We start from the raw sequence: 12,228 nt of genomic DNA, 5'->3' as shown, positions 1-12,228 counted from the left end.
CTATTTGCACACCAGTGCATGGACCAGACACAAATGATCCCATAATGTTTCCCATGAATATATTTCTCTGAATCCCCTTTTGTTATCTTTTCATTTAACATCACTACAAACACATTTTACTGGTTTTCCAAATGTGTGAGATCCAGGCAATGTCTCTTCTTGTCAGTGACAAAATAACACTCACACATTTCTGACATCTTCTGTCAGACATTTAATACCTGGACCAAAAGCAAACAAACATAATGCTAATGAGTACTTTGAAGCACTAGAGCTAGAATCAAGCAAAATGTTTTTTTTTTTAAGTGAATGAGTACATGGTAGTTCTTCAAAAGCAGCTTTAGAAAATGGCACCCTCCCACTGAGTTGTGGAATTCATGTTGGTCTCCCCTGCAGATTCTCACTTTGACATTCATGAACCATGCTTCAGAGAAATGGAATAATTGCTGGTGGTAGACCATGCTAGTAGACTTGTGACTAGCAGGGATATGAGTGTCCCAGAGCCCAGGAATACAATTTAACATGTTGTGCCCAGAAACCTTTTGTTACTAATGAAAAAAAAATCTCATAAAGGACATAATATTCTAGGTGTTGCAGAAAAGGGAAGCATTTTCTTATTGATTCACGAGGGATCTTCATACTCCATAAAAGACATCTCTCAACACTGTTCTGATTGTGGCTAATGTCTAATATTCTTCATCAGGTTTCACAGCAAGGTTATGATGATTTTTGTTCACCCTAATTCAGGAGCCTTAGCCATTTCTGCGGCTATTGAAGGGGCTGAAGAGACATTGTCTCTTATTTCTTCTGCATCAGATGAATCAGGCACATACAATCTTAATTTCCTGCTTTTTGAGTGCTTAACTCTACAACCTCATTTCACTACCCCAGGTTATAGGAGGGCCTGGTATGGAATAGATTGAGAATTGGGTACCATATCTGACCTTTGAATGGGAAATATTCTCAGTGAATATTCCCACTGCCTTAAAGGTCTTTAAATGTTTCCATGTTTAGTTTCACAGTTCAGTTGAAAGAGTGTTAAAGAAAGCAAGTAAGGAAGTTGAGTAGTTGCTCAACTTTTCATTAACATCTTTAAAAATCACTGTATTCAGGAGAGATTCCTGAGGACTGAGAAGTGTCAAACATCACTTCACTGCTTCCTTTTAAATTGTCAAGAGACAGACTAGGGAACTAGATCAGTGAATTTATCAGCTGGAGGGGTGAGCGGTGGAATTATGGGAACTCTCATGTGAGGTATGTGATGTGCAGGGAAAGGCAAGAATAGCACAGTTTGATTAAGGATAGCCAGCATAGATTCAGGCAGGAGAGGTCATGCTTAACTAACCTGCTGGAGTTTTTTGAAGATATTACTGCCACAATAGATAAGGACAATTCAGTGGATGGTATTACGTTTAGATTTGCAAAAAGCATTTAACAAGGTACCTTATCAGAGTAATGTCTAAGGTAAAAGTCATGAAATAGGAGGTAAAATGGAAGACTGGAATAAGAATCTTTGCCTGAAGGGAAACTTTTAATTTTGGAAATGGGGGGATACCGTAAGGATCAACTTTAAAATTTCTGTTCAGAAGATATATTTTCAGCCAATAATTTGTATGCTGCCACTGGGAATAAAATCTTCACATATGTAGGTGAATGTAAAATTGGAGACAGAACAAGTAAATGAAGAACAATACAATGAGATTCAAAAGGATTTATAAAAAGAAAAGGAGTACTTGTGGCACCTTAGAGACTAACCAATTTATTAGAGCATAAGCTTTCGTGAGCTACAGCTCACTTCATCAGATGCATATCGTGGAAACTGCAGCAGACTTTATATATACACAGAGAATATGAACCAATACCTCCTCCCACCCCACTGTCCTGCTGGTAATAGCTTATCTAAAGTGATCATCAGGTGGGCCATTTCCAGCACAAATCCAGGTTTTCTCACCCTCCACCCCCCCACACAAATTCACTCTCCTGCTGGTGATAGCCCATCCAAAGTGACAACTCTTTACACAATGTGCATGACAATCAAGTTGGGCTATTTCCAGCACAAATCCAGGTTTTCTCACATCCCCCCCCCCACCCCCATACACACACAAACTCACTCTCCTGCTGGTAATAGCTCATCCAAACTGACCACTCTTCAAGTTTAAATCCAAGTTAAACCAGAACATCTGGGGGGGGGTAGGAAAAAACAAGAGGAAACAGGCTACCTTGCATAATGACTTAATGACTCCAAGTCTCTATTTAAGCCTAAATTAATAGTATCCAATTTGCAAATGAATTCCAATTCAGCAGTTTCTCGCTGGAGTCTGGATTTGAAGTTTTTTTTGTTTTAAGATAGCGACCTTCATGTCTGTGATTGCGTGACCAGAGAGATTGAAGTGTTCTCCGACTGGTTTATGAATGTTATAATTCTTGACATCTGATTTGTGTCCATTTATTCTTTTACGTAGAGACTGTCCAGTTTGACCAATTCACATGGCAGAGGGGCATTGCTGGCACATGATGGCATATATCACATTGGTGGATGTGCAGGTGAACGAGCCTCTGATAGTGTGGCTGATGTTATTAGGCCCTGTGATGGTGTCCCCTGAATAGATATGTGGGCACAATTGGCAACGGGCTTTGTTGCAAGGATAAGTTCCTGGGTTAGTGGTTCTGTTGTGTGGTATGTGGTTGTTGGTGAGTATTTGCTTCAGGTTGCGGGGCTGTCTGTAGGCAAGGACTGGCCTGTCTCCCAAGATTTGTGAGAGTGTTGGGTCATCCTTTAGGATAGGTTGTAGATCCTTAATAATGCGTTGGAGGGGTTTTAGTTGGGGGCTGAAGGTGATGGCTAGTGGCGTTCTGTTATTTTCTTTGTTAGGCCTGTCCTGTAGTAGGTAACTTCTGGGAACTCTTCTGGCTCTATCAATCTGTTTCTTTACTTCTGCAGGTGGGTATTGTAGTTGTAAGTAAGCAGGACAGTGGGGTGGGAGGAGGTATTGGTTCATATTCTCTGTGTATATATAAAGTCTGCTGCAGTTTCCACGATATGCATCTGATGAAGTGAGCTGTAGCTCACGAAAGCTTATGCTCTAATAAATTGGTTAGTCTCTAAGGTGCCACAAGTACTCCTTTTCTTTTTGCGAATACAGACTAACACGGCTGTTACTCTGAAAAGGATTTATATATCTTAGGCAATTTAACCATTGTAAGGATGCTCGGTTTTAATCAAACAAAAATTATAATAAAGTCTGAAATGGAAAGTGGAGCTATTTATTAGCTTAGACTACAATTATTCAAGAACATGAAACATGCTCAAATTGTTATACTGAAATGTGTAATGATTACACATTAGACTTTCCTCTTCTTGTATTAGCCAGTTAAAATGACAAGTTGAAGTGGCCGCATTTGATGTGGCAAGTTGAGAGCGGCAGTGAACATTGCTGAGTGATGAGTTGGCAACTGGCACACCTGAAGAAGGATGCCGGTATTTTTCAGTCAAAGAGATTTATTCTCCACTACCTTACGCTCTGGGTTAGTTATTTATATATGTGCAATGTGAGTCTAACTTGCTACCAATTATGTGAATGTCTACACTGTAGTCTGAGGTATTATTCTGCATAAATAGACATACCTGAACTAGCTTTATCTACACTGGCACAGGCTAAAAATAGCAGTGTAGATGCAGGAAGGTGAGTATCAACACAGGATAATCCCAGTATTCTTGTACAGCCAATGTTGAAGCCCGTACTTCTGCATCTAGATTATTATGGTTAGCTGCAGGCAAAGTTAGTGTGTGGGTCTGTCTATTCATGCTGCAGTCAGACTTCAAATTGCCATGTAGACCTACCCTGAGTAGTAGTATTTTATTTGCAATTTGCACTGCTTAAGGCAGTGGCAAATAGGGACCAAATAGGAACTACCTGAATGTAGTCAAATTTTGAAGATTAAATACACTTAGGTCAAAAAAACAACTGAAAGTTAATATTTCAATTTAAGAAATCAGCAGCCATGCGTGACATTGAGAAAATTGATTCTCATCCATTCTTACACAAATTGGTGGCTCACTGCGGTCTACATTTTTCTCATGTTGTTCAGTAGCTTTCTGTTATAAACAGATGGATGAGTGGGATAGTGTAACTTAAAGAAGCTTTTCAGCATAGATCACTTTGGTGGCAATCATTTAAGGTTATCAGATATGAAAGATGTTCCAGCAGGGTACGCTGGTCAGAATGAAGAACATTGACATTGCTTATATAATTGTAAATGATGTATTCAGTGTGTTACATTATAATCATAACAAAAACATAAATTGTTAGAACTCCTTATGCCTGAATGAGCTGTTAGAATCAGAGAATTGTATAATAGCATTTTAGAGTCAGATAAGTGTCTCTTGGTCTTATTGAGCTGACAAATAAAATCTGTAGGGGAAGGGATCCTCATTTAGGTCTGTACCATTTATCATCTTTAAGAGTTACTCCTAGGTTCCTAGGTTTGAAAAGTTGTCATGCTTCTTTAAAGGTAAAATCAAATATTTTAAAAATGAACTCTGTAATATTCCAGATTACTCACAGAACAAATGGGAAGACTTAAAAATTACAAACACACCTATTTTAAATGGGAACTGGAAAGCTTTTAATGGGTAAGGACCCAAATCCAGACCCTCCAGATGTGTTTCCTCTGCAACTATTGGGGACGTGATTGTGACCAAATACACCTCTATATTTACACCCCATACACTATTGTAAGAATTGTTGTAAAATATGCCTTGTACGATATTATTTGAAAACTTTAAGTCACTGGTCAATAATCTATTGGTGAAATGTATGTTGTGACATGTGTAAAGCTATGAAATTCCCTTTATGTAAAGTTAAAGGCATATATTCAAATTCATATAGACCCGATTAGGCACAATTGTTCAAGCATGTCTTAAACAAAGGGATGTATGGTTACCTCAATTTACAATGTAAGCTCTGAACAGAGTCCTCAGACAGTGAGAGGGGAAAGAAAGGAGACAAAGAAAATCTGCATGTCAGCACATACAGGTGAAAGAAAACTGCATGAAGCATCTTTCCTACTGGACTCCAGGTCTCCTGCTCAGCTGAATAGAACTTTATGAAAGGGGGCAGAACTATAAAAATCAGGGCAAACACCCCAAGGGATCTTTCTTCCTGTCCATCTCCCTCTTTGTACCTAAGGAGACAAAAGAAACAGCTGATGGACTTAGAGGGAGAAGTCCTGACCTGAAAAGTTTTGTCAGTAATGCTGTTGAAAGGATGTGGCAAGACTTTACCTTAAATCCAGTAGAGTCTGTTAAATTAGGCATTAGGATGCATTTTACCTTTATTTTCCTTGTAACCATTTCTGACTTTTTGGCCTCATTATTTGTACTCACTTAAAATCTATCTCCCTCTAGTTTAAATAGACTTGTTTTATTATTTCATTGAAACTAATCCTGTGTGTTTATATTAAATGTCTGGGTAACTCTGTTTAAGGTGGTAAGATGTTGTGTACTCTTCTCTTAAAGGGACAATGGACTTAATATCCCTGGACTGTCCAAGAAAGAGCTGGACAGAACACAACATACATTTTGGGGGGTAAATCTGGGTCTGAGAGTATGTTGACATTGTCCTGCAGAAGTAACTGAGGCTGATAAAAGCCAGAGTGTAATGCAAATGTGACTGACAAACTGACAAATCCCGAGGGTCAGGCTTGACAAAGCCCTGGCTGGGATGATTTAGTTGGGGATTGGTCCTGCTTTGAGCAGGGGGTTGGACTAAATGACCTCTTGAGATCCTTTCCAACCCTGATATCCTATGATTCTATGATTCTATGGTATGAGTTGGAAAGTTGTGTGTGAGCAGCCCAGGTGGGAGCTACAGCAGAAAAGCATTGTGAGGTACCCAAGCCTGCAAAGCAATGGTGATGCAGCCCCTCACTGATTTGGAGTGCACTCTGGAATATCACAATGCCAAAAAGTTTTCTTCATGATTTAAGATGAGTTACTGGTAGTTAGTAAATAAAGCGGAAAAACATTAGATATACGAGAATATCTAAAGAGAACTGCTACTGTTGCCAAGGTACATAATTCAGGCCTTGTTAGTCTCATTCATTCTCATTCTCTTGAGACTTCCCAGTGGCTCTCAACCTACTGACTGGTCAATTGACTGATGTCAGGTAAACACAATTGTGAGTTGGACAGAAGTCAATGGGACTTCTTACATAAGTGTGAGTACAGAATTCACAACTGGCCCAAGCAAGTGAGTCTATAGAATCATAAGCTAAATAGTTCAACTCCTGTACTATTTCTTTAAAAAAAATGGAGCTTATTTAAACTCTGGCTATATTCAGTTTCCCATTTTTACTCTGTGTGTGTGTGTGTGTGTGTGTGTTTTGTTTTGCTCCAGTGACTAATCTTAGAGCCAGTATTTTTTTTTTCCAAACTACATCATCTCTTCTTCTTTGATTCCAGTCTGCCAGCTCAGCAGCAATGATGGGGACAAATGGAGTCTTTCCACCACTTTCTGTCCTGAAGAAGCTTCACAGTTTGTACATCTTTAAATGTTTTAGTTCAATGTCATTCTTCACTGTTTCTATCCAGCGCATCTTTGGTCTTCCCCTACTTCTAGTTCCTTGCACTCTGTTATATATCAGCATGTACGGGATCCTTTCTAGATCCATTCTTAACACATGTCCAAAGCCTGGCAGTTATCTCTCTTGAATCTTCTATAATAGCATTATTTCTTGCCCTTGCCATTTTCTTATCCCTTCATTTTTCACTTTCTGATGTTTTGAAACTTTCATTAATCCCGTCAGCCAGTTCATTTCTGCAGCCATTGTCTTTAATTGTCTGCTTTCTTTACATTCCAACCTGTACAGCAGTATTGGCATGATAGTTGTCTCATATACACTGATTTTAGTTTCTGTAAAAGTGTCTGTAGCAGATCTTGCACAGTTTTCTGATTACAGTACTGGTGATCCTCATTTCCCCTTCCTCCCCACCTCTACTTGTTCTAGTTCTTTGTCTCCAACGTTGACCTTTACCTCTTCCTCTTGTCTTTCAGTTGCTATAATTCAAATTTTGTAGATGGGGTTCTGGAAGGACTTGACAATGTATGATACCCTTGAGAAATTGATCAAGTTGACAGAAAACATCTACAGTAAATTGATAAGTACAGTAAGAGTAGACAAGCTGATGGAATGGGTCAGGATGACCATAGGAGAGTCAAGAATGCCTGCTATCTCCAGATTTGTTCAGCGTGGTGCTGAAAGCAGGAAAAGCTGTAGCACTGAAAGATTAAATGAGAACAGTCATGTTATGTGGCAGGATAGTGAATAACTTTAGATTCGCTGATGATATTGACTTCAAAGCATTGACCAAGATGGATATAGAGAGAATAACTGACAAGATAGCCTTGGAAAGCAGAAAATTTGGACTGAAGATCTGCACTGAGAAGGCAAAAAATATGGCAATTGGAAGACAAGAGGGAGAGATAAAGATCAAAGCTGGAGACAATGAACTAGAACAAACAAAATACCCCCAAATTAAAATATTTTATAGTTACAAACATCTTGACTTTAATTAAAACAAATATGAGAACTATAACTGTTTGCTATTCTTTTCCATCATAACCCAATATAATATTACATAGACTAAAATGATATATTTCAGTTTTACATTTCCACCAGTAGGTGGTGCTAGTTTCTACATTTTCTAAACTATAACAAGCAATCTTCTCATACTAAGTAAAAAATGTGTTTCTGTTCTACTGAAAAAAATATTTATAGGTGATGAAGTTACACTCAACAGATGTAAGGCCTGATTTTAGATCAATCTAACGTACAATAACTGATAACTGAAATCATGTGGCAGCTTAGCTTTCATTCTAAAAAATGTAGTTAAAAGATTGGAAATTTTCTTTTATAAATTGTTCCAGTGGCCCAGCTTTGTGGTTGTCAAGTCACAATTGTTCAAGATAAATCCGAGTCCTACATCCTCAATCAGTGAAGATGCCATATGTAGTATTATTGGAAGTCACCAGAGGGCAACATTACAAATAGTTCTAGAAGTTCTATTTCGCTGACAGTATCGGCAGTTGTCTGCAGTGTAGTTGTAGCCGTGTCAGTCCCAGGATATTAAAGAGACAAGGTGGGTGAGGTAATATCTTTTATTGGACCAACTTCTGTTGGTGAGACAGACAAGCTTTCAAACTACACAGAGCTCTCCTTTAGTTCTGGGAAAGGTACTCAAAGGGTACAGCTATGCTCACTGCTTAATTTATAATGAACGAGGTGTCAGGGTCAAGCAATTAGGTACTGGGGCTCAAGCAATTTTTTTACATTCATAACTGATGCAGCAAGCCCAGAGGTGCCGAAGCTATGAACTGCTAAGTCTAGAGGTGTCAGAACTCAACCCTGGCACAAATTAAGCATTGTCTATGCTGCAATTAAGCACCCATGGCTGGCCCATGTCAGCTGACTCAGGCTCGTGTGGCTGTAAAATTATAGTGTAGATGTTCAGGGTTGGACTAGAGTCCAAGCTCTGGGATCCCATGATGGGGAAGAGTCCCAGTGCCTGGGTTCCAGCCCAAGCCCAAATCTCTACATAGTAACTTTTGTAGCCCTGTAGCCCAAGATCTGTGAACCTAAGTCAGCTAATATGGGAAGGCTGCCGGTGTTTAATTGCAGTGTAGGTGTACCCTGAGTGTCACAGTTAAATGGGCTGGAACAGATTGCTTAGTATAAGTAGTTAACACATATTTTAAGGGACCATTCAAGGTGAAATGGCCAGTTAACACCCCTGCTGTCATAGGACAAAAAATGGGGGTTAGTGGGTTACAGATTGTTGTAATAAACCATAAATCTAGTGACTTTATTAATACCATGATTTTTACTGCCTATCAAAGTTATGAATTTAAGCTCCCAGACTAGTCTTTTAAAGGTGTTGTACAGGTTTCCTTTAAGGACAGGACTGATGGGTAAGATATGGAGTGATAGTTTTATGAAAAGTTAAATCTTGGAGAAATACAGATTGTTCTTGTGGGGCAATTTTTTTCAGCATTTGAGCATAGAACGAGTAAGGTTTGTTTTCTATTTGAGACGCTCTCTGAATAAAATAAATCCTTAGATGCAGAGCGCTGCATACAGAGTATACCCATGCAAGAAAGCAAAACACTACATGGTGTCGGGCACCTAGAACTGCAAAGAAGTAGCACTAGAAGTTCTAAAAGTTGAGGGCAATAACAGCGTGGAAAGGGACATATTGGACTCTGTGGAATATGCTGGAGTTTAGCAGTTCATGATCAAATGGGAAAGAAGGAAATCTCCACAGGAGTGGTGAAATTCAAGCAGCATGCAGAGCTGCTTTTCAAGAGTCTCATGAAATTCAAAAATAAGAGGAAAGATGCTGTCATCTGCTAATCTGGGTTGGTGAGCAAGAGAGTCATTTATGTTTGGAGATGTCTGCTAAAGATAAAAAAGAGCAAATGGCATATTACAATAGACTTGATGAATATCTTATCCCCAAAGGATAGATTCCGCTCATGATTTCACGGTCACCATGATAATTCTCCTCTTCAGTTTCACCTTCACAGGCCACCTTGGTATGCAGATATACTGCAAACGGGTGATGAGAGAGAAAGAGAGAAGACGGTTAGCACACCTGAAGATCTGAGCCATCTTAATGAAATATATTTTTTAAAAAAGGATCTGGTTAGAGTTAACTGACTGCATCATAAAAATATGATGAATTGCTGTGTGGTGGATAACTAGTAGGACAAAAAAAGAGGTTCCTTGCTTCTACCACTATATATACAAAACCAAGATCATAAGATTTGTTTCAAGTGATGGGCAGTTTTGGTGACTTGTCTTCTTCCTCAGAAACTGATTTCAGTCCTTTCTGTAAAGAGGAAATTTCTTACTACTTTGGAGATAAAAATGAAGCAAGTTACATCCAACCTGTCATTTTCTCTGGATAGAGGGTAGAATCTGGAGACGACACAAGGTTTAAGCTTTGAGTTTCGGCCAATAATACTCACTGAATCACTTGATGTGTTGGGAGGCCATCACCCACAACCTGTCTTTTGGATCAATGTCATTCCTAGCTGGTGAATGACAGCAGGGAGAAACTGGGTTGTTTAACGATGGGATTTGTGAATGGTTTCTTAAAGAAGGGGAAGCTCTCTAGAGGAACTTACTGTGCAGCTTTTCTGAAGAAACTAACACTTGATGCTGACAATCTGTCTACATATATTACAATTTTGGTTAAGACTAGAGGCTATCAGAAAGGCATGTGAGCATCTAGATCAGAGGTGGGCAAACTACAGCCTATGGGATGACCTGCCTGGCCCCTGAGCTCCTTGCCCGGGAGGCTAGCCCCTCCCCCCTCCCCCACTGTCCTCCTTCCCCTGCAGCCACGCTGTCATGTGGCCAGTGCTCTGGGCGACGTGGCAGTGTCTCTGGCTCCAGCCGGGCGGTGCGGCTGCCAGACATGCTGCTCTAAGCAGCATGGTAAGGGAGCTGAGGCCGGGGGGCTTGGATAAGGGATAGGGGGTTCTGGGGGACAGTCAGGGGACAAGGAGCAGGGGGTGGTTAGATAGGGCAGAGGTTCTGGGGGGAAGGTGGTCAGAGGATGGGGAACAGGAGGTGTTGGATAGGCGTGGGAGTCCAAGGGGGCCTGTCAGGGGGCAGGGGTGTGGATAGGGGTCGGGGTAGTCACAGGACAGGAAGACAGGGGGAACAGGGAGTGGGGTCCCAGGGGGCGGTTAGGGGTGGGGATTCTCGGAGGGGGCAGTCAGGGGACAAAGAGCAGGGGGGGTTGGATGGGTCGCGGGTTCTGAGAGGAGCAGTCGGGGGCAGAAGGTGGAAGGGGGCGGATAGGGGGTGTGGGCCAGGCTGTTTGGTGAGCCATAGCCTTCCCCAATCGGCCCTCCATACAGTTTTGGAACCCTGATGTGGCCCTTGGGACAAAAAGTTTGCCCACCCCGATCTAGATGCCTCAGATTTCCTTTTACCATGACATTCTGGGTACAGGACAGAAACTCCAGTAGCAATGGATGATATGCAGGTGTCTATGCTGATATTTTAGATGTCATCTGTCTTCAATTCCACAGATCATGAGGTGCTGCTTACTCCTCTGTAAACTTTAGTAATCCAGTATAGGGCTGCCCTGAGCATTCTGAGCATTCTAAGTTGTTCTATTCACCTTTAATGGTCTTAACAGATAGCAGTCTAGGGCTCCATCTTATCTTCCCTCCTGTTCATTGTTTACATGGAGCCATTGGGAGGGTTAATGAGGAGGCCCTGGTTTCAAACATGCCGGTGACACCCAGCTTTGTATTTCCATATCACTTGACCATTCCTGTCAAACATCTGCTGCAACGTTTGGTGGATGCTGCAGCATGGATGAGAAGTAACTGGCTGAAGTTTAATCCAGATAAGATTGGCTATGAACCTTGTTACTATGATCCCTGCTTTTGTCTCCTGGCAATTACACTGCAGAAACACTTACAACATGGAGTCCTTGTGGCACCTTAGAGACTAACACATTTATTTGGGCATAAGGCCAAAATTTGTTAGTCTCTAAGGTGCCACAAGGACTCCTTGTGTTTTTTGCTGATACAGACTAACTCGGCTACTACTCTGAAATTTACTACATGGAACATTCCCTTAAATTAACCTTAAAACTCAAGCTGGTGCATCACCCCCCCCCCCTTCTTGTGCAGTATATCTTAGGAGAAAAATGTAATCTCAAGGGCTGCTTATTGGTTTCCTGGTGAAGTTTAAGATCCTGACCTATTTTGAAGCCTAAATGGTATGAGTCCTGCCTCTTAGTATATCAGGTTTGGAAGGGACCTCAGGAGGTCATCTAGTCCAACCCCTTGCTCAAAGCAGGACCAATCCCCAATTTTGGCCCCCTTAAGGATTGAACTCACAACCCTGGGTTTAGCAGGCCAATGCTCAAACCACTGAGCTATCCCTCCCCCTTCATGGGTAAAACTGCATCAGCATCCTGAGTCACAGGGATATAGAACTGGAGTCCCTGCAAGTATTAAAGATCATCTTTGTGAGTGACCCTCAATTTTGGAACATACTCTGTCTGAAATAATCTGAATTTAAAGGCCTTCGGGGTATGCTATAAGGCCCATTTCTTTACCTTGGCTTTTGAAGAGGAAGGTTCACATTCCAAGCTGATGTCTGTGGTAAACGCAGACATAGCTTGAACTTGATTTTATTAGGATA

Source organism: Lepidochelys olivacea (genome assembly GCF_965140295.1).
Source record: "Lepidochelys olivacea isolate rLepOli2 genome assembly, chromosome: 1".
Lineage (NCBI taxonomy): Eukaryota > Metazoa > Chordata > Testudines > Cheloniidae > Lepidochelys > Lepidochelys olivacea.
Note: the sequence above shows the minus strand (reverse complement) of the source record.